The sequence below is a fragment of the Canis lupus genome, chromosome 38 (assembly GCF_048164855.1).
Source record: "Canis lupus baileyi chromosome 38, mCanLup2.hap1, whole genome shotgun sequence".
NCBI classification, from domain to species: Eukaryota; Metazoa; Chordata; class Mammalia; order Carnivora; family Canidae; genus Canis; species Canis lupus.
In genome coordinates, this window is record NC_132875.1 from 22,529,429 (window position 1) to 22,553,413 (window position 23,985).

The 23,985-nt window shown below is 46.0% G+C and overlaps 1 protein-coding gene across 20 annotated transcripts in view; it reads right to left on the reverse strand.

Annotated features, from left to right (window-relative positions):
• NFASC (neurofascin) overlaps positions 1-23,985 on the reverse strand; it is a 181,436-nt gene that overhangs the window by 116,204 nt on the left and 41,247 nt on the right. The window contains exon 1 of one of the 20 annotated variants that reach the window (XM_072814731.1): positions 21,927-21,946. The exons of the other annotated variants lie outside the window; for them this stretch is intronic. The gene's annotated coding sequence lies outside the window, so the exon portion shown is untranslated. Of the gene's footprint in view, positions 1-21,926; positions 21,947-23,985 lie in introns of those variants that run through there. 20 annotated transcript variants of the gene reach the window in all.

Below are 23,985 nucleotides of genomic sequence, written 5' to 3' on the forward strand. Positions count from 1 at the left end.
CAGTTCTCTGCATTCAGTTTTCTGATTACACCACTGCAGTTCCCCCACCCCCATTTTCTTCCTTTTGACCTACTCCTTGCTGTCTCCTTCAAGCCAGAGAGTGGGCAGAGCTGTGTGCAGTTCAGAAGCTTCTACACAACAAAATCTCAAGGGAGCTAGTGGGTCAGGCCATTTCCAGGCAACTCATCCTATTTGCAGAACCAATTCCCTTCATTCTCAACCTCCCATGGATCAGGGAGTAAAGCAGAAACCCAGGGTAGGCTCTTCAAGGCTCTGAACCTCCAAGTTGGTGATTATGGGGTTAGAAGGGTCACTTACATAAAGGAGGTTGGAAACATCAACCCTCAAATTCAAATGTGGGGTCTTAAGTATTTAAAAAATGAGTAAGTCTAGGAGTGCTGGTTTGAAAATAGAGCCATGAAGAAAATGTAAGGAAATTGGATTAAAATAAAAATAATAAATATTTACTGAGAAAGAGGCTTGGGGGTCAGTAAAATAAATTAATAAATAAATAAATAAATAAATAAATAAATAAATAAATAAATAAATAAGATATGAGACTGTCCCTTATGCCACTTACAATCTTGTTATGGGGGGATAAGATATATAGGAAGTCGTGGATAACAATGTGCCATTTAAGAAATGCCTCAAGGCTACAATATCAGAAGTATAACCAGGAAGTACACATCTAAAAGCCAAATGAATAGAGCAAGTGTTTCAGTTCATAGTCAGTGCATTTTGGGAGACCACATCTTAAACCCACTGCTGTCAGCTGGCATTCTGGCTCAGCCACGCCAGCCATATTCAGTGTCACCAGCAAAAATCACAATGAATAAATAAAGGCAGCAGGAGTGCATGTGATATCAGGCAGCACCCAAAGAGCAGAGCCCAGTGACACAGGAGTTGCTGTATTCTGGTCCCTGATATACAATAGCAAGCTCATGGAGCATGCAGACAAGGAAGAGATTGAGAAAGGTTTATGGGGAGAGAGAGGGGCTGACAGGAGGTAAGATGGGGGCTGCCAGGCAAGGTGTTAATCTTGCTTAGTCTAGGTCTTGGAAGCTTGAGGAAGCTTGAGAAGATTAAGTCAGGAGGGCAGGGCATAGGTCATTTGATAATGGGTTGTATCTTGAGCAACAGTTCAAGGTTGGTCTCTAGAGGAGGAAGGATGCCAATATGAATGGAGAGGAAAGTTCACATAGAAGACTAGTGGGAGAGGATCTGGAATATGGAAAGAATATGGAAAGCTCAGAATGCTGGGCTAGAGGTTTTTCGTTTTATTTTTTAATTATGCAAGTCACACAAAATACTTTCCTGCAGTAAGAGTCTCAAGTAATACAGATGATGTTAAGGAACTCCTCACCCAAGTCCCCTCTACAAAGGCAACACTGGCATTGGCTAGGTATCTATCTTTTTATCAGATTTCAGACTTCATGTAACAGTCAATGGGGACTCATAGGAACTATCTGAGCCAGAAACTGTCCAAATCAGAAAGAGTCAGCAGAGCAGAGGTCAGCAGGTGACTTCTGAGGAAGAGTGTGGTACAAGGCAGAGGTGGAGGAGAGTGAATGGGGTAGGAAGAAAAAGGGAGTGATCACACCAGCTAGAAGGCGACACTGAGGTTGACAGATGGAAATAGATTCTGAGGGAGACTGACCAGAGACATATAGAAGAATTGGCAGGAGAATATTTTAAAGAGGGAGGAGACCAGGAGTATAGAGGATAAACACAGCACAAATGCAATGAAGGTGATGGGAATCCAGGGTTTTGAAAGTCAAGGGTAGCACCAACCAAGATGGTGAGGGAACTAGCTGCAGTATCAGTTTAGAACTGAGCAGAACCTAGATGGTTGGTTCAGGATCCCAAGCAGAAAAGTCCAAAGTAACAGAGCCCAATGAAAAGTGGTAGGCAGAAGAATCTACTCAGATTTTAAAATCTGACCTCTTAGCTGCCTCAGTGGTGAGATAACTATTCATGATACATAGCAGTCCTCAATAAATGTTGAATGTTTGCAAACCTAAGTCACAAGAACCAAACACATGGGAAAGGAAGACACCACGGATTTCCTTCCCACAGCCATGCCCTCCTTCCCTAGTTTATGGGGCCCCAGTTTTTTTTTTTTTTTTCTGGTGGTACCATACCCAGGGAAGGTGGATCTTCCTCCAGCTCCAAAGGATGAGCCATGATTTGGTTAAAGCTACAGCATGGTGATACCATTCCCCTTTGCTAGTAGTTGGCTTGGGGATGGACATATGGCAAACTTGGCTGATGAGGCATAACAGGCAGTTAGCTGGGGAAATTTCTGATGAAGATTTTTATCTCCATCAAAGATACAGCAGAGGCCTGGCATTTTATTCCGACCAAGAACTTGACTATTTTAGGACCTGATGCTTGGAATTATGGAGCTGTCTCAAAACCATGAAGTGACAAATGTAGGAACTGAGAGCTGACAAAGTAAAGATACCAAAGTGGAAAGATTAAAAAAAAAAAAAAAAAAAAAAAAACAGAACAGGTCCTTTACAACCAAAGTCTTGCCCCACCAACATTTCAGACTGTTTATTAGGAGAGGTGGTTCCATGTCCTTTTATTTAAGCCTCTGTTACCTGGGCATTGTGCTCACAATCACCTGAAAGTAGGCAAATGGTAATGGTAAAATAATCTGTAGGTCTTTCCAAGACCCGTAATGTTTAGTTGGGCAACAAAGTTCTTGCTGTGTCTTGGATTTAATGAACGAGAGAAAGGAAAGAGGGAGGATCTGGACAGAGCAGGGGAAAAGCCTAAACTACTAGAGCAACTCAGGAAATCGTAAACTCAATTCAGCTCACATCAGTGCAGTGCACTATGATGCAACCTAATTCAGTTTAACGAACATTAATTGTGTGTCTTCTAAAAGCCTTTGGGGAATAAAAAGACAAACAACACATGGCTCACTACATTCCAGGAATCTCTTTTCTCCTTTCTGTGAACAATTATAGATGAAGTCCCAGGCCCCAATGCTAGATCACTTCTTGGTCTTCTTCAAAGGTCCTATTTTCTTTCCCTGCACTGGAAACATGCCTATTTCCCAGGGTCTCACTCTCAGTCATGTTGTCTTCTTAGTCTCCACACCCACCCTGAAGAAGCTTATCTCCACCAATAGTTGCAATCACCTGATGCTACTCAATAACCATTTCTGATGTCTTTCCTTTGCTCCTGCAATTAGATCTGTGTTTCTAGTTATTTACTGATCTTCTCCACTGGGATCTCCCACAGGTACCTTAAAACGACATAATTAAACCAGACCTATGATCTTCTCTATCAAACCTCCTTCTTTTTCTCATAGAGGCATTATCAGTGAAGGACATCATCATCCAGTAGGTTGATGAACCAGCTAGGCTTGAGAACCAGAATTCTCTCTCTCCAACCTCCCATACCCAATTCTTATCAATTTTAGCTCCTACGTATCTAATTATTCTGTCCCTTCCTATTCATGCTTCCTGCTGTGCTTTAGTTCAAGTCTCAACCAGATCACTAGAACACATAATTATTTTCCTGCTGCCTAACCATATTTGTGTTTGAATTTCTGCAAAGTGTGTGGCAGAGTTCTGCTTTGCTGTACCCACAGAAGCTATGGACTCCCTTAAGGACCTCAGGGCATTTGGGTCAAAAGGCTAGGTGGATGTGCTGTAGCCCACCCAGCTCAGTGATAGACAGTAACCATAGTCTCTACTTTTCATTCTGGGTTCCAGGTTGACTTGGGGACCCTGCTTTCAGTCTTGTTCCACCTGCGTAGGTTAGGTGAGTGAACAACAGCTGATTACAGCAGAATGTCAAACTGCAGGACTCTGAGCTACTACATCTGCTTCTGGTGCTTGGGATTGAATATAAAATTCCAAGGCTGCCTGTGGCATAAAGGCATGACATGTAATCAGGTTAGGGAAGGGTTTTGGGTTGACTAGAAAGAGGAAAGTACCTAAGCTGGAGAAGCAGATGATCCATGGAGAAGGCTGGGGATTCAACAAGTGTCACTGAAGGGCATAGGCAGCCTAGACAGGCCTGGATGGCAGGAATCCTGGATTCTAGTCCTTACCAAGTCATTTCCCTCTCTGGGATTTTGTTTCCCTTCTTCACAAAGCAGAGGTGTTGCAAAACAAGGCTCTGCATCCTAGCCCAGGCTCCCCAAGTGTAAGTGATTCTGGATCCTTCTTCCACCAAAAGTGAAATATATGGGCAAGTGGTGAAAGGCTGGAACATATAACTGTTTATCAGTTACATGTGTAACCCGGGGAATGTATATCCTAGATCCACATGTCATGCAACTACACATTTACTTCATATGGTGTAACGCAGTCCAACAGAAATATAACAGCACAAGCCACATACATAATTTTTAATTTTCTAAGTTGTATTAAAAAACTAAAAACCACTCTAACAGAAACAGGTAACATTAATTTTAATATACTTTATTAACTCAATATCCAAAATATTATTTCAACATGTACTGAATATATAAAAATGTTAAATAAGATGTCTTATAGTAGACAGTTATGAACTCTCCAAAATCCACTGCGTATGTAGTTTACATTTACAGCGCATTCAGATCAGGCCAGCCACATTCCAGGTGCTCAATGGCCTCATGCATCTAATTGCTACCATCTTGAATAGCATAGCCCCACATCAATCAGCTAACAGAGGCACATGCCAGCCATGTGAGTCTATCTTAGATCATCCTCCCCATTTGGGCCACCAGGTGACTGTAGACACATGAGTGACTCCAGGCATGACCATCAGAAGAACATCTCAACTGAGTCCTGCTGAAATTGCTGACCCACAGAATTGTGAATGAATGGTATGGTTGTTGTTTTAAGTCTGGGGGTCACCTGTTATGCGGCAGTAGGTAACAGACACAATTGTAGGCAGTGCTGCTACTTCTACTGAAGAACTAAGTCTTAAGAGTTCAAGAATAGAAGGGGTTAACTCTTCAAGAGGGTAAAGAAAGATGAATGTAGCCTAGCAAAAGCAACCTCTCTGGGTGTAGTAGGTGGCAGAGAACTCACTTTTTTCAAAACATTCAATTTTTACCAACCCTGAGCTGCCTTCTTATGCTCATATATTGCTTACTATGGGGCTCACTGACGAACTTAAATTAAAACACCCAGCATGACATGCCTATACCAATACAAGGCACACGCTGGTGCTCAGTATTAACAGAGAGGCACCCAGAATCTTTGTCCCTGGGCTGGGTTAGGCACAGGGTTCCACGGAGGCCAGGAATGGAGAAGAAAGTGGTTTCCCTGTGGACTAGGTTAGTCTGACTAGAGATCTGGCTGCAGCAGACTAAGTGGCAGCTGTTACTGCTTACCTGGGCATCTTCCTCTTCATTTCCATCTTCCTTGGGAAAATCAATAATGCTTCTTGGGCTACCCCTGCCCCACTCCCCCAACCTCCACCCCACTCTACACCCCATACTTTTGTTGCCATGCCAGTACTGAAAGAAAATCTCTCTTGCCACCTGTCCATTGTGGTGTGCAGGTATGTGGTCAGGTGCCTTTCAGCCACATCTGTCCCCAGGGCCTTTGGCTTTTTCTTCTAATCCTGGACCCTACTGTAGTGACCAGCTGTGAGAGCTACCCACTTCATGTGGGCATTACCAGCAGTGGCTAGATGAGTTCCTATTTCCTGTACCTCTTGCTTCCACTCCTTGGGCTTCCTATAGGCACTGGGGCTTGAGAAAATGCAAGGCAACTGAGGGAGGCCAGCCACATGCCACCCAGAGAGGCAGGGGAATAGATGCCCAGTGGGATGAGCTCTTCACCATTGGTAAAGGGTACCCTTCCCTCTCCTGATTGACTGTCCTAAGGAGCAATCAGTGTTATAATTCTGAAAGTCTGAGCCACTGGTTGGGCTTGATACCGAGAGATGACCAGAGCAGTAAAGTATTCTCACATCCTCGCCCTCTTTCCCTATATCTCTCACCTTTTCCTTCACTTTTGTTCTCTGAGATTGTGCTCCCTAAGCTGTAGCACAAAAGCCCTTACCTTAGGCTCTGTGTTCTAGGGGCTCCAGGCCCAGATGCTAAGTTATTAAGGATCCTGTCTGGGAGGAGATCTTTACATTCTACCCTCAAATATGACTCAAGGCACTTTATGTCCAACTGCCTCAATGGAGACCTGAATTTCTTTGGCTCTCAGCTGAGGTAATACCTTCTCTGCCCATCCCACTATCGTTGCTCAAGAAAGCCTTGCCCTCTACCATGGTACCAGCCCACTGGGCAACCACCAGGAAATGCATCCACTGTCACTCCCCCTAAAATCACTTCTTGGAAAAGGGTCCCCACTTTTGAAAGATACAGACACCATTTCTCTCAAGTACTTTTTACTTAAGATACTTGAAACACTTCACTTCTCCCCCACTCCTGGTATTACTTCATGCCTTGTTTAGGAGCAAGAGCTTAAGTTTCACATGCTCTTTATTTGTTATAGACCACGACGGGTTGTTGGCCCAAGGCCTGCCCTGTATTGCTGCCTACATTTTCCTGCCGTGAGCAGCTTGGTTTCCTCCAGCATACTGGAGGCTCTGAGATGGCACATGCTGGGTCTGGCTGCTGGGCTGCTCCTAGCACAAGTACCTGAACACTCAGCAAACGCTACCTGAAAGAATGGATATTAGAAGAGATGGATGATACCAAGGAAGCATCATACGGCCTTCATCTCAGGGGATTTAAGGCCCTGAATAACTCTTCCCAGAGGTCTAATACCTGGCAAGTCAGCCACATCTACTGGTGTGCTCTGCCTCACCTTAAGCAGATGTAGGGAGACAGCTCTCAGAGACTGGGGAGGCCCATAAAGACTGCTGGTCTCATTTGAAGACTCTGTTACGGCCTCAAGCAAATAAACAACCTCTCATTTTTACACATAGAGCAGCAGGAAAGGGGAGTCAGCTCCCAGAGGGGAATTGCCCTTTTAAAGTAGCAAGCAGCAAGATGCTGAGATTAGGTGGGGTCTGGTCCATTAGCAGCAAGCATTGATGTTAATGGATTCTACAAAAAAAAAAAAAAAAATGGATTCTACAAATTTGTCCTCTAAAGACCTGATGACGGCTCCTAGCAGCCGGACAGATATCACCAACTACCACTCAGGACATTCACGTTTCCTGATTGTTCCTGGGGTCTGGGAACTCTTAGAAGCCTCCATTCCAACTAGAGGGAAGGACACAAGGATAAAACACACTTGGGGGTTAGGGGGAGGAGTCTGGACTACCTCCTTCCAAGAAGATGGCCTGAAGGAAGGGAAACAAGAAGTCCTGTATCTGACAAGCCATTTACCAATGTGTAGAGACATGTCAGTAAAAGTGAACTGTCAGCCAGAGCACTCTCTATACAGAAAGGCAGTATCATCTGCTGATACAAAATCAATAAAAAGGATGCTATTCTTAGCCAACAAGGATTCCGTGGATTAACTAGCACATCTGCTTCACTTTTTCCCTCTGTTAATTTGGTTAATGGGCATGAGGACTAGACCAAAAGAGTAATTTATGATGACATCAATAATAGGCATCTTGTTGCTTTTCAAAAAATTTTAGGTGACCTAGCCACTCTGTTAAGTGAAGGGTGGGAAGGGTGAAAAAGTGATATTGACTCATTTTAAGGAATTCCACACTTGCTTGCTATTGCTTCATTGGTTGAATAATTTTGCAAATCAGCCAGAAAGAGAATGCTAGGTAGTCTCGATTTTCCTTAAACTTAAAAGTACAGTCATTTTGGTTTTGAAGTTTCACAATATTCTCTTGAATCCGCTGAAAAGATATTTGGGACTTTGCAGTCTTGGGCTGGAATCAAGTTGACAAGTCTAGAGCCTGTTCTTCCTTCTTCTTCACTCCACAGTGCTCTGTTAATTCCAGAAGTCACTGCTCTAGATGCCCCCACATGAGGGTGATCCCAAGGAAGACTCTGCTTCAACCCTCAGGCTGGCGCCCATTCAGAAGCAGAAGACACCAGACTTACCAACTGCCCTCTCTATTCCCAGGGCACCACAAGGCTTCCTGGAGGTGGTGCGGCTCCAGAGACTGCTGGGTGGTGGCAAAAGCCAAGCCAAGTAGTTGGCTATTTCTTGCAAAATGCCCAGTCCGAGAACCCTGCCTGACAGCATTCTAGGCTGTTTTTTTGTCCCATTCATTCATTAATGCTGTAAGTATTTCTTACTCTCCCCTATATTTGAGGTCCTCCCACCCAGCCCCTGGCATGCTGCCTTCCTGGAAGGACAGTCATATTCCACCCAGAGAATGGAAGGTGCAGTGTGATGGGATTCATCCCATTCATTCCAGACTTCATTCTGCAATGCAGTGGGAGCATTCTGGGACTAGTGAGATTTGATGGACAGGAATGGAAACACATAAATGCCCAAAGACAAATATGAGTGGAGACTGGTGACAGCACAGTCAAAGCAGAGTCAAGGAGGAGAAGAGAGAAAACCTGGAAGACTATCTATATAGCTGCTGGTAGTAAACTGGGAAGAACAGGGTCACTCTATCACAAGGCCTAAGGGCAACCGAATCACCTCCCAAAATGGGCAACCAGAGGGGTAAGAGCCAGGGACTCTTCAGACTCTGTTATCCACAAATTTGTTTCTGGCAGATTCTTAAGCTTCTGGAATCAAAAGCAAAGCAGTTTCCCCAGAAAATTAAACCCAGGGGCTCCTGGGTGGTTCAGTCAGTTAAGTGTCTCATTCTGAGTTTCAGCTCAGGTCATGATCTTGGGTTGTGAGATCAAGTGGCATGCTCCGTGAGATTCTCTCTCCCTCTTCCTTTGCCCCTCCCTGTGCTCAAGAGCTCTCTCTCTCTAATAAATAAATAAACCTTAAAGAAAAGGGGGGTGGGCACCTAGGTGGCTCAGTCAGTTAAGTGTCTGCTTTTGGCTCAGGTCATGATCTCTGGGTCCTGGGATCAAGCCCCGCATTATGCTTTTTTTGCTCAGTGGGGAGTCTGCTTCCCCTTTTCCCTCTGTGCGCTTACTCTTCTCTCTGTCTCTCTGCCTCAGTCTCTGTTTCTCTCTCTCTTTTGCACTTGCTCTCTCTCAAGTAAATAAATAAAATATTTTAAAAAGAAAGAAAGAAAATTAAACACAGAATTGCTATTTGACCCAGCAATTCCACTTCTGGGCATATACCCAAAAGAACTGAAGGTAGGGACTCAAATAGATATTTACACACTCATGTTCACAGCAGTATTATTCACAATAACCAAAATGTGGAGATTGCCCAAGTGCCCATCAACAGATGAATGGATAAGCAAAGTGTAGTATATTCCTACAACAGAATATTATTGTTTAAAAAGGAAAGAGATTCTGATCCGTGGTGCAACGTGGATGAAACTGGAAGGCCTTATCATGCTCAGTGAAATAAGTTAGTTATCAAAGGACCAGTACTGCCTGAGTCCACTTAGATGAGGTGTCTGGAGTGGTTACTTCCAGAGATAGGAAGTAGCATGGGGGTCACGGGGGTTTGGGGGCAGTGGCTACCAGCACAGAGCTTCAGCTGGGGAAGATGAGAGAGTTCTGGAGATGGATGGTCTTGATGGCTGCACCACAGTGTCAATGTGCTTCATGCTACAGAATTAACCGCACGCTGAAAAATGGCGAGAAAGGTAAATTTTAGGTCACAGATATGTTATCATGATAAAAAGAGCAAATTAAAAAGAGCTTTTTCTCTAGTGAGATGAAAATCATGGTTTAGTCATACTAAAGGGGATAACAGGCCAGATTATTTGAAATTAAGAAGGTTTTGCAAAATCCCCCAAACCGGTGGTCCTGTTAACTAGTCTCTAACCAAGAAGCATGAGTTTGGGGCATATAGGATGCCTGGATTCTCCTGCCAGTCTTGTCACTAAACTAGTTATAGACCATTTAGCAAGGGAGGCACTTCCCCCTGTACCTCAGTTTACCAGTCTGTACAATAAGGGGGTTGGCTTTAATCACCAAAACCCCTTCCAGTTAGGCCAACGGTTCTCAAAATATGGTCCTGGGGCAGCAGCATAACCTAGGAATATATTAAAAATGCAAATTACAAAGCCTTCCTAGACTTCCTAAATCAGAAAGTATGCATGAGCCCAGAAGTCTGGGTTTCAACGAGCTGAGATAGGGCTGAGAACCACTGAGACAGGACTTTTTATGTTTTTATAACTAATAACAATCAGGGCAAGCCACACTGTCAAGAAAATAAAAAGCACAAACACCCAAACATAAAACAAATGCATTAGGAAATGAACAGGAATGAAGAGGACAGTCACTTTTTTAAAACATGAGGCGGAAACATAAAGCAGCAAATTCATTTTCTTAAAATCAGAACTAATGTATCCAAATGAGTGCTGTCCTTAAAATTGCAAGAGTCTACCACCTGTGTTCTCAGGCTGCATTTCTTGCTCAAAACGTTCTTAAAATTTTACTTGGAACTGACTTCTGAGTCGGTCGGTTTAAAGCAGAACAAAATCAGCCTCATTTGTTTGGAACTAAAAGCATCTTCATTCAGTTTGATCGTATCCTTATTGTCATGACACATATATACGACATGACTTACTGCCCCCATTAGGAAATCAACTTCTCTCTAAAAGGAAGAAGACTGTTTGTCACTGAGAATATTGAAAGAATGTGCCCAAGCTCAAAGGCAAATTCCAAAGCAGAACTCAAATGTGTTTCGGATAACGGCAGAACTGTATATTCGACATCCTGGAGTGCCCATCTGGAAAAGGGGCGACACATTATCCAAGCCCAGACCCGAGAGCTGCAGGTGGAGCAAGAGACCACCAGGTCAGAACTGGTCCAACAGAGGGAGAGGAACCAGCATGGCCATTTCACAGGTGAAGCAACTAAGGCCAGAGGGGCCCAAAGATTTGTCTCAGGCTGTCAAACAAACAGGTGGACTCACAAATGAGCTTTCCTAAAGAATCCTGAGTAGGCTTGCTGCCTTTCAACCTGGGAGTGGGGGCTGGACAAGAATGGAAGGCCCCACCCACCAGGCTGTGATGTCAAATCAGAAGAGGAGGCTCCAGGCCAGCCACTTTCTTCATAGAACAAAAGACTCTTTTTGAATTTACTGAATATTTTGGCACCAGCCCTGGTCAGTTCTTTCTCCTTCGGTGGGTTGAAAAATTTTCTAGCTTCCCACAGAGTCCAGTGAGAGCAAAGAAGGTGGAAGATTCTTCCTTCATCGGGCCATGCAGACACTCTGGTCTTTGAGAAGGAGGCTCCTGGTGGTCTCTGCCCCCAGGAGGACAAGGCAAATGTGGAGATGGAGGGTTTTATTCCCTGCGCTACTGGCCACCGGGCTAAGGACTTCCTCCTTGAACCTCACAGTGTTATTCTCAAGTGTTCACTTAGGGAGAGGAAGGTGGGGAGAGATAATAAAAGTAGAATATTATTTTGAATATATATCAAGCTTTTTCTTAGTCCCATGCTCAAGTCGCCTTCTTCCCTTATGGATTCCTTCCCAATACCATATTAGTTGAAATCCCCCCATTTTATCTTTTTGAGTATGTTTTCTCCTTTATATGTCATTCTCTGTCCTCAGACCAATGCCCAATGGCTGGTACAGAAATTCCCTTTATCTTCTATAACATCCAGCACAGTGTTGAGCAGGCACAGTGTAGGCACTGAGCTGTCACATGGTGATGATGACAACGCTATGTTATCACGTATGTCTACTAGGGGCGGGGCTTCGGATGAGTGCTCTACTGATACATGTATTATCTCAGAGAGTCCTCATCACAGTGCTGTGTGCAAGGTGGTTTTAACTCTACTTTTTAGGGATTCCTGGGTGGCTCAACAGTTTAATGCCTGCCTTCGGCCCAGAGTGTGATCCTGAAGTCCTGGGATCAAGTCCCACATCAGGCTCCCTGCATGGAGCCTGCTTCTCCCTCTGCCTGTGTCTCTGCCTCTCTCTCTCTCTCTCTCTCACTGTGTTTGTGTGTGTGTGTCTCATGAATAAATAAATAAAATCTTTAAAAAAAATAACTCTACTTTTTAGATGAGGAAATCGAGACTCAGAAAGGTTAAGTAGCTGCTCAAGGTCAGGGAGAGGGGTTTGGGTGCAAATCTCAGTCTCCCAGGCTCCAAAACCAGAGCCCTTAATACTCAGACTCACTCCCAAACTCAAGATCCCAAATGGAGGTGTTAGAACAGGCCTTCAGTTTATCCTCTAGGTCAGGCCCCATTCCCTGCCCCAGCCCCTTCTGCTGGCCTCTGGATGATCCCACCCTCCAGGGCGGGGAGGGGGCAGGAGGAAGGGACCTCAAAACCCCGAGGTGATTTCTGGAACCACCACCACAGAAGCATTAGGGCAGGTGGAAAGGAAGCCAGCCGACAGAGAAGGGTAGGGCCCCGCCAGGCATGGGGCCCTCCCTTCCATTTCAGGGCTACTCACTACACACACTTCATCCCCAGGGCTGAAAGTCCCCCAGGCACAGCGGTTAAGTGTGTGCCTCCTGCCACCCCCAGCAGGGTGAGGAAGCCACATCACAGCCATGGGTCCAAGGACAACTGCCAAACCAGCAGAGAGCGGCATACTTTTAATCTCCCAAAGCAGACCTTAATACTGCTGAGAGAAGTGCAGGAACTGAGGTGCACAGCATTGTGGCACCTATCTCACTGCTCACTTGGGCCCCCATTCCAAACAGGAGGTGGCAGAAAGAGCAATGAGCTGGTCTGGGTCCCAGCTCCGCAGTAACTCTGGGCACCTCCTCCCTATAACAGAGAGGTCACTGTGTGGTTTGTAAAGGGCCTCCCAGTGGCCCGGGTCTACAGCTCAGTGACCAGAGGCCAACTTGCCAATCGCATGCTGCTGGCACCTGCCAGGCTGCAGACAGTGGAGAGCTGATTCAGGAGATAGAGCTTTGTCCTGGCCCACTTCCTGGAAACTTGACCCTGCTACCCCCTCAACCATAGGCAGGCTCTGACAGTCTTCCAAGGAAAACGCTGACCTCTGGCCTGGTTGATTCCCAGTTAGACAAAGGACTGCAAGCTGGTGAGCTGGGGACCATCCTCCGAGGGCTGGGTCATCTTCCACCTGCCAGCTGACTCCTGCACACATTCCACGCCCCAGCTGCACAGGCCATGGCAGGTGGGCCGGTGCCCCCCCTGGGGGGGCCGTCATGCCAACAAGACCACAGTGAGACATAAGTGATGGGGAGTGGGCCAGAGAGCAGAGTTTATGGGTCACCGCTCCAAAGCAGTCCCAGCCCTGCACGGCTGTCACTCAAATGCAGGTTTCCAGAGCAGGGAATGCTCTCAACTTAACTGCTTCACCTTGCTGTATCTAAGTTCAGACTCCACTTTAGCCAAGTAGGTATGCTGGGACCTGATGGCCCATGGGGGCTTGCTCCATATGGCCCCTTACATTACAAACCAGACCTTGATAGCAAGTCATCCAATGGCTTTCTGTCTTGTCAAAAGACCTTCCCCTTTCTTTCTACTTGCTGTTCAAGATCTGCTCTCCAGAAAGTTCTGAGGCTACCTCCAACGCACCCTACCTCAAAAGTTTTATGTACCAGATTTCCAATAACTACATATGGGTCCTCCAAACTTGACTAATACACAGACCCATCTTCCAAAGGTAACACAAATCCCCAAACTGCCATGATCATATCTAAGAATCTCCCCAAGTCTGTATACCCTTGTGTGACAGATACCGTCTTAGGAAACCAAAACCTAATTTTAAGAAAAATGTCCTTCAGTCACAAATTAGAATTGCAAATGAGAAGTTTTATCTTTACAACTGGTGGACTAATATTGAAGCATTGTGAACCATGAGCTACACAGTTTGTCACTCACTCATCCAATATTTATTGAGCACCTCCCAGGTGCCAGGTGATCCTCTTAGCAATGGGACTCGGTGGTAAGCAAGGCATTGTCCCAGCACTGGAGGAGCTGACTGTCCAATGGGGAGGCAGATGATCAAACAATAGACTAGTAAATAGTACAAGTGCCATGGAGAAAAATAAAGCAGGCAGAGTGGCTAAGAGAGAGGTTTGGGAAGCCAGGAAGGGCTGCTTGCCACAGGGTGGTCAGGAAATGATACCAAAACAGAGGTCTGAATAAATATGGTGAAATAGTGAGGGAGCTGGGAGGTGATGGAGAAAACAGCCCCAAGCCAAGGGAACAGCAAGGAAGGGCCCACTGTACCATCTGAAGAACCCAAATGGAAGAGCCCAGGCCCTGGCATGGCAGGAGTGGAGGGAGCTTGGGGAAAGAGTAGCAATGCTGAGCCTAGAGGTACACCACGGATGTGTCTGACTTCATGGGAAGTGTGAAGTGATGGGCTTTTTCTATCCTGTCTCTGTCCATCACCCCGGGTCCTTGATGTACCTCTGGCTGTCTGCATCAGACTGGGCGCTCATGGATGGCAGGGGCTGTGTCTCTCCCCTCACACCAGGGGTGCCCTGGTGGCACAAACTATGTTCCCCCTACCTTTTAACACCCTTCCTGCAGCTTCCAGGATGGAGCCCCACTCACAGTAAAGCTTCACTGGGTAGCGCCTCCAATCCAGAAATGCACTCCTGGGTCTGGGGAGCAATTAGCACTGCCGGCCTCCAAAATTAGGAGAAAAGAGGAGAGAACTATGCATCCAACACTGATGGGACAGGTCCTCCATGTGTCACCTAAAGCCCAGTGACTCTGCACTGGTGGTGTGCCCCATCTCACATACACAGGCACCCCAGGGTGGGCCACCTGGGGTCCTCCAGGCCCAGGCACCACTTAGGCCAGGCTGGTCTTCTGTCCCTCACAGTGTGGCTCCACAGTGAGGAAAGTACAGACACCAGCCTTCACATCACTGCAACAAACAGCTTCATGCCTTCAACTCCCTGCTGTCTCAGGGGAGCCCCAGTTGCCCATATCCATAGCAACCGTCATCTCTGAGTTGTAGTCCCAGGAGAGCAGGCAGCCTGCCCGGACTCTGGCTTGTTCTGAAAGGCCACATGCATTTTGTCTAGCCAGTTTGGGACGCCCTCCGTTTCTGAAAGAGGTGTCCTCATCCACTTTCATGTTTCCTCTCTCTGTCAGCAAGGTCCAAATGGAGGCAATGCATTGATTTGAAGGCAGGATTTTCTCTAGGGTTCTATATGAAGCTAATCCTGTATGCAACCCTGCTTTTAAATTATCTGGGAGCCCAGAATGGGAAACAACAAGAGAATGACATAGTTGGAAAGAACCTTGAGCTGTTTCTTCTTCCTGCTTCTGATCCAGATGGCACCCCACACCTCATCTCCTGGTAGAAAAACCTCTTTATTTTTTTTTTAATTAAAAATTTAAAAATTAGAATGATAATATAATAAACTTTCATTTTCTTTCGGTTTCTTAAAGGAGAGTCATGCCGTTGGGACTCTCATTTCAACGTTTCACATCCTTTTGGGGAAAGGGGGAGTGAGCCTTCTAAATTTACCTTAACCCTACAAGTTATGACTTACACACAGCAAGGGATGAGGGGATGCCCACGGTGCGTGGAAAGAGGTTCATGGGTTGTCTTTTAAAGAAATGACTTGCTGCCCCCTGCTAGACACATTAGCCGAGACAATTGTAGAAAATATGTTCAAATGCACAAAGCAGGCTTCCATGCAGAAACTGGGCCCACGGAGCCGGCCTCACCCCAGAAGGACAAGGATGGCACCACCAGCTGTTCCTGCAACTGCCACAGAAACCCCAAACCACCTGATCCTGGAAAGAATCAGCCTGGATCAGAAATTGCTCCTTCCTTGTCCTTAAAACTATCTCTTTTTAGTCTCTCCAGCTTGAAAGACACCAAATCTTCTTTTATTTTTTTATTTTAAAGATTTTATTTATTTATTTGACAGAGAGAGTAAGAGCGAGAGAGCATACACAAGCAGGGGCAGCGGTAGAGGAAGATGGAGAAGCAAGCTCCCCGCTGAGCAGGGAGCCTGGTGCAGGACTCGATCCCAGGACCCTGGGATCATGACCTGAGCCACCCAGCGCCTCCCAAATCTTCTTTTAAATAAAACCCAAACAGTCCATCCCTTCCTGCAGCCTCAGAAAAGTGCTCTTTCTCAAGTTCCAGTCTTTACTCCTCTCCTCCTCCCAAAAGAAGTGCCTTATCTTTTAAATAAAAATCAGTCCCATGGTCCTCAATAAAGTCCCAAGGAAAAAATGTGCCATTTGGCTGCCCTCAATTCTATGAGAAAGCACATCTGCCTGGGTTTTACAGAAGTACATTCCTGCAGCCTGAGAGAAGGTCCCAGTCTCCTGGGCCCTCTCCTGACCCTTGGTCCTCCCCATCTGTCACTCATTCTGCACAGACAGGGCAGCAGGAAGCCCCACTTTCCTTGTTTATAAAATGGACATAATTCTTGCAGATTGTTTGGGGCAGAGTAGGGGTTATAAAGGAGACAACGTACATAAAGTACTCTGGCTGTCTCTGGCACACACAAATGTTAGTTGTTATTTAGCTATTATTTTTGTGGACCACAAGTTTTTGAGAGCAGATACCAATGTGTCATAGTTGGATCTGTCTACTACATTGCTCAGTCCTGGCCCACTGTGGATATTCATAACAAAATAAAAGTGAAAATGTTTGTTAAATAAATCTAGTGGAATAGGCTATAGGCTTTTTTCCCACCAGTCCTTGTTCTACCTCAAGACTGCTTTGGCTTAGTGTTGTTCTCCTAAGGGGACAGTTATCCTCACATAACCTTCTCTCTTGCCACTCAGAAGAATTCCAATAAAATCAAACAGTAGGAAGAAAATGCTCTAAGAAAGGGAAGCCTCTCTGCATACCACCCTGCCAGGTCCTGCCAGGCCTCTCAAAAGATTTGCCCTCCTTCCCCTGCCTCCTGGATGGTGTTCAGTAACCAGCTGAATAATGAACCATCAGAGGGGATTCCAACCGGTGGCAATTAACACTCTTCCAGCTGGGAAGAGATTTAGCTCCACGATTTCCAGATCTGCTTATTCCCCTCCTCTCTTCTAGAAAACACCAACTGCTGCCATATCACTTGGGAGGACCCCATGGATCAAAAAGAAGAACCTGACTGATGAAACAAGACAGACCAACAGTCCATAATTATTGAAGCTGGGTGAGGAGTACGTGGGGATTCATGATACTATTCTCTACTTTTGTATATTCAGAAAAACAAAGCAAAGCCTTAATTAATAATTCCATATTTTACCAAAACTAGGGCAACGAAGCCCAAAGGATTATTCTTTTCAAATCATAGGGGGGGAACTCCAGGCTTGGATTTCCATTGTAAAAGAAAAGGTCCAGAAAATTTCTCTGGCTCATTTGCATCTGAAAGACCAGGGAGGTATTTAGGTAGTGTATAGAATGTTGGCCTCCATGAGCTTGGGCAAGTGACTTAACTTCCCTGAACCTCTCCTCAGCTTCATTACCTTTAAAACTCAGGATGGGTCCCTATCTCACTGGACAGCCCTATAAAAGGATGTGAAGTTAGTAGTACGTGAATATACAGAATAGCACAGGTTCCTGATAGCACATAATAGATAATTGATAAAATTTAGTTTTTCTTTCCTTGATGAACCAAAGATGGTCTGTTATATTCTGATATTAAGAAGCTTAATGGAATCAAACTCCAAAAGTCAGCTGGTGGCCAAGAGTAGCTAAAACACACCAAAAAAGAAGCTTCTAGAGAAAGGAACTCAAAACTCCTAAGTCCCAATACTTATCAAAGAATGAAGTATTGGAAGCATACCACTTGCCACAGGCACCAACTTGGAGAAGACAGGGTGCCAGGCTAGAGGAGCAGGAATGCACATCACTCTGGGCCTTGGACAGCAGTAAATTTAAGCAGGAACTGCTGGTAGGAGGGGCTGCTGAGCATTTAAATACCATAATGGCTCAAACAGGTATTTGTATACAAATGTTCATAATAGCAGCATTATTCACAACAGCCAAAAGGCAGAAACAACTCAGATGTCCACTGGCAGATGAATGGATAAACAAAATGTGGTATACCTATACAATCAAATGTTAATTCAGCTTTAAAAAGGAATGGAATTCTGATATTTGCTACAACAGGGATGAATTTGGAAGACATTATGCTAAGTGATATAAGTCACATACAAACACTGCATGATTCTGCTCATATGAAATACCGAGAATAATGGAATTCATAGAGACAGAAAGTAGAATGAAGGTTGCCAGGTGCCAGGGGAAGAGGGAATGGGGAGTTAATGTTTAATGGGTATGGAATTTCAGTTTGGGAAGATAAAAAGTTCTGGAGATGGATGGTGGTAATGGTTGCACCTAATGTAAATGTGTCTGGTACCATGAACAGTATAATTTAAAATGGTTAAAATTTTATGTTGTGTATTGCAAGAGCCAAGGGCAGGCTGCCTCAAGGTGTACCATACTGGCATGCAGTTTATAAAAAGATTATTAAGCTAAAAAAAAATCAAGACCCAAAAGACTCAGGAAAAAACTTTGACCTCTGCCTTCTACACATACCAACTGCCTAAAAAGTTTTAGATAGAGGACCTGCTCCAAAAAGGGAGCTATCACCACAAATAACTACATTATGCTATAAACTAGGGAGAGTAGGCTGAGAGGTACCTAGTAGAGCCTGACTGACCAAAGTCATCTAGGTCCCACCAAAGTCCTCTAGGTCCCACCGTTTCTGAGTGGTCCGACAACATTTGTTTACCAAATGCTGACACTTTTTCATTCTTCTGTGAATTGCATTCCTTTCCTTTGAAGTCACAGATGCTACCCCTTCTCCCTAATTCAGGATGACATATATACCTCATTTTGTCTGAATGTCTTTGGATTGTCATGTCTGTGTAGATTCCCGGTATGTATGAAATTAAGCTCGAATTTTCTCTTGTTACTCTATTTCACGTCAACTTAATTGACTTAATTCTCAATGTAGCTAGAGGAATCTTGAAAGATATAGAAAAATTTCTTCCTCCCCAACAGTATATTTTACCACAATGAAATAATAATATGATGATAAAACAAAAGAAAAAAAATACCATAATGACAGCATCTTGATTTTAGTTTGTATTCCTTTTCCCCAAGAAATGAAAGCACCTTTAAAATATCCTTCAAATTAAAAAAAAAAAAATCCTTCAAATATGCCCACTTGTGGAGATAGGTCAACAGGATCCCAGAAAGGTTATGCAAATTGCAGGAAATCTTTAGCACTGTGTCCTTCTCTGTCCAGATTGACACCCAGGATCATTGCCACCATGTAAGAATCAGTGCTTACATGTGCTGCCTTTCCATCCTGCCCAAGAAGACGAGAAGCTGCAGACCTGAGCACAAAGAGAAGACTGTGGCACGGTCAGCTCTAGTCACAAGATGGCCAATAAGCCAAGCTCCCTGCTGCTTGTCCTCCAACACATCCCTGCCAGGCAGGATACACACCCCACAGGCTGGACCTAAAGTCTGCTTCCTCTCCTTCCATGCCCCTCAATTCATTCAAAAGAACCCCTGAATTCTAGGATAGGAGCTTTCATACTCACCTCAATGCAAAGAATGGCAGCAGTAGTGGTAACAAAGCCAGCAGCAGGAGAGAAGCCAGCTCAGTTGCCTGTCCACCTCCACATTATGCAGGCTCCATCACCTGGAACCTCACAGCCATTTCTCATGGTTGAGAGTCATTCCTCACATCTTGCTTTTCCCCAAACCTCCTCTCCCTACCATTTCCCTAGACCTAGTGCCAAAGCAAAGGGAAGGGAGGAATCTTTCTCCTGCCACAGACTCAAGGAATACCATGTCCACACACCAGGTGAGAGTAGGCTGAAGGGCTCGGGAAGAACAGAGGGGGTGCAGAGATGCCGGCAGGGGCCATGCCCGTGCAGGAATCTCAAATAATTTATTCTCCCCTGAAGCTTATATCAAACTCTAGCAGTGACACAAAGACCATACTGCACACACATAGATATCTAGAATGTGCAAATCAATCTACAGTGACCAAAAGTTGCTCTGTGCTTGCCTGGGGCCAGGGGCTGGGGGGAGAATGCCTGCAGATAGAATGAGGGCATTTTCAGGGGTGATGAAATATTCTATAACTTGATTGGAGTGGTGATTACATATGTCAAATCTCATCTGACTACACTTTTAAAATGAGTACATTTTATTGAATGTAAATTATACTCCAATACAGTTTATTTTAAAAGTGAAAAGATAAAAACACTATGAGCACTAGAGACTCGTGTGCTTTAGTAGTAATTTAGAAGGCAGATCTTAAAGGCTTAAGAAGGAAGACAATACATTCCAAATGACTGTATATTTACCAGACGATTCTTGGCTGAATCTAAAGGGCCTGCAGAGCCCTCCTCCCTCCACCTCTCCCACAACCTCAGAATTTCAGAGTTAGGCAAACAAAGACTCCATCAGACCTCTCCTCAAGCCGCTGGAAGTTGAGTTCCAAATGCTCTTCAGAACTAGTTAATCACATCCTGTCTTGGTTGGGGATTTGGGGGGGGGGGGAATAGGGTGGCTGGTACCTACCATTGGCTCTTGGTGTGTGCTTAGGCCCATTACCATGTCACTCCCATACAAAGAGCCCCCAGCAGGGGAGCTGAGGGGCACTGGAGAGAGAGAAAGCCCTGAGAACAGCTCAAGCCTGGTGATGGGGAGCAGTTACTCCTACGGATTGTACAGGTTTCTGGCTCTAAGGCCTCTGGTCCATCTGCAAACATTTTGCAGAATGTTCCTTCACAGACTGTTTTTAGGGAGAAGCAGCACTTTACTTATTTATTTTTAAAATATCTATTTATTTGGTGGGGGGGAGAGAGAGAGAGAACACAGAAGCAGGGAGAGTGGCAGGGGAGAGGGAAAAGCAGGCTACCCGCTGAGCAGGGAGCCCAATGCAGGGCTCAATCCCAGGACCCTGAGATCATGACCTGAGCTGAAATCAAGAGCGGACTGACTGAGCTGCCCAGGCACTCTGGGAGGAGAAGCATTTTCACTTTCTAATACTGTATTATTCAGGCACTTCCAGATTCCTCATTCTGTTTCTTATTCCCTTTCTTCCAGTTAAATATAGTCTGTTCTCTGACATGTTGAGCAGTATGGCTGACTGCTGGCCCACCCTGGAGGCTGACAGGCAGTGGCCCAAGGTGGAGGTCTCCTCTCTCACCTTCAGAGATTCACCACCAGGGAATGTAGGGTTAGGAGGAAGGAACATGAATAGGACACTTGGATTTGTTCAGAGTCAGAAATCCAGCTTCCAGAGGTGTCTGCAGACCCAAAACAGAACCACTTTCAAATTCTGACTTTCCCACTTAATCACTGTGTGACCTTAGGCAAGTCACTTAACCTGTTTCCCCTTCTACAGATAGAATGGGGACTGTGGTATTTGACTCATCAAGTTATGGAAAGAACTGAATCAAAAGGATAGGGCAGTGACTGGGGACAGCCAGAAAGCATTATGTCACCATTGTCCTCTCAACCCCCTCATTCTGACCCTGCTTAGTCTGGAGCCAAGTGGAAAGTTACCTGTCCTTTTAAAAAATGATCATCAATGTGGGGCTATCACAGGGCCCAGCTTTAAGCTTCCTATACCAGAAGGAGAATATGTGACATTCATACAGAAATGAAAATGTGGATCCTTCGGTACTTCTAAATGTCAACAGATGTTTGCTTTAGGCATGCATAGTGTCCTTGGATCCCTGAGAAGTATAAACTGGACGATGTTCAGCCCAGGGACAAGGCAGGGCTGGTCAAAGGAGAAGGGTGCTGGTAGAGAAAGGGAGGGACCTGGGGCAGAGGCAGTCAGGACAGAAAGCCAGAAACGTGGGGAGAAGGAAATGGATGCAGGATGGTGGGTTGGAGGTGCAGCAGCTGGAATGTGGAGAGCCTGTCACAGGGCAGAAAGGGGCAGAAGAGAGCCCTGATTCAACTCTAGGCCCTCAAACGGTGGGTAACACTGAGCTATGAGGAAGACTCGCCAGGTCAGACACATGGGATAAACCAGAAGTGGACTCTTACCTCTATAGACCCAAAATAAATGGGGCTGCAGGCAGCTCATGGAGCAGAAGTCCTGGACCTTGAGCATCTGGCCTCACACTGGCTCCTGCAGCTAAAGGGAGCAGCAGCAGGATGCAGCCAGGAGACCTCTGGACTATTTAACCTGAGCCAAGGAGAAAAGCAGAGGATAGAGCTTCTGGCACTTGGTGAGGCCACCTGCCCAACACAGAACTGGGCCCCAGTGGGAGACAGAGTGGGGTGGCGTGGGAGAGAGACTGAAGTGGCTGTGTGGCGGCCCTGGACAGAGGGGTCTTCCTCCTTTCTCCTGGGCTAAGTGACGTTGTGGATTAGTTCATCTATCTTCATGAAGTCCCAAGAGACAGGTGCTGTTAATGTCATACTTGACAGCTGAGGGAACCAGGGGGTCAGCCAGCTAGGGGTAGAACTTGGCCAGAAACCCAGGCAGCCTACACCCATTCCTCACTGCAGCAATCAAGGGAGAAGAGAGAGCATTCTCCCACCCTGCATATTCTACTCTGAGGTTGCCGCCATGGTATAGATCAGGGGACCGAGGGCATGAAATGGGGAGGGTAGCCCTGGGGCTGCCTGGCTAGAGGAGTCAGCATCCTCCCCAAATGGCTCACCAATCCCACCTCAGCATGGACAGCCCCCAGCAGTGGTCCCTAAGCTCACATGAACTACAGATGCTTGCATCATATGGGAGGGGGTGGTTCCAAGAATGGAGCCCCAGCAAAGCCAGGGATCTCTTTCTGGGCACGTCTGACTGGAAGGCTCAAATGAAAAACCTATTAACCCCCAGGCTGCTCCAGAGCTCCCTGGGGCGGCCTCCCTCTCCTGGCTTCCTCTCTCTATTGGGCCCTCAGCAGACACTCCCCTCCCCATGCCAGCCTTTTTTTCTAGACCCCAAATCTCAGTTGGATCCGTGGCATGCTCAGAGGCTGCTGTGCAACTGATGCATGGTCCTGCATCTCTCACGGACAGCTTACTGACATAAGATCTCCAAGTGGCCATTAATCCAGAGTCCGGCCTGTGCGAAGGCCTCCTCCTGAAGCACTAGATACTTCCCAAAGATCTCCAAGGAAGATTTCACCTGGCCCTTCTTACTGTCAAGAAGTCCTTCTTTGCATCTGACCTCAGTCCTCCTTATGGCCTACCTCCAAAACAAAGCATGCTGTTGCCTTCTACTGGGAGACAGCCCACTACAGTCTCAGGAGAGCAGGGTCTTGGGCTGGGGAGGACAACTGGCTTGGTCACGGATGGTGTGACCCTAGGCAACATGCTTATCTTCTCTGTTTCCTCCATTCTAAAAGAACAGTAGCACCTGTTACAGGAGATAACCAGACACCACGTGCTTGGAGAAGAGCCCATCCCAGGTAGACTCTCAGTGAGCAGCTGCCTGTTAGAGTTATAGTTGTGATGGCTTTCCCATCCCTGAGAAAGGCCATCTTGCCTATCCCTCCTGGTACACGCTGGGCTTGTCTTCTTGAGAGGGGAGGGCCCGTGGCACGACTCAGCCTGCCTGCCTCTATGAGGAAGGCCCTTGTCTCTGTTCTTGGACCTTCTAGGAACCTCCCACACCAACTGACAACCATAAAATAGTCAGTAGGAATCCCCGAAAATTTTGGTGGAAGATGCTGGGTCATTCCTCCAGGCTAGGTGCCTAGGCAGGCAGACTGCAGTTGGGTTAATCACACACACCCCTACTCCTGACCTCCCGCTGTTTTGCCAGCTCTGGTGCCCTCTGTTAGTAGAAGAGTACCCAGCCTGACACATAAATCATAGAAACAGTGCTCCGAGGAGCATGCAGATGCTTCTAAAAATAGTCACCACCTCTTCTGACTGTGGGAAGGAAGGGAAATGAGTGCCCACAGCATCTGTAGGAGTGGAAAGCCTGAGGAAGAGCTACCGTACTCTGCAGGGCCACCTCCTCATCCCACTGCTCTGCGACTAGGACCAGGGTGGGCCATCCAGGGGTGCAGCGTACTCAAGGAACCTGCATTGTTTGCTTTGTGCATTCAGGTAAGGGGGTAGCCTGCATAGCTCTGAGACATTGACATTG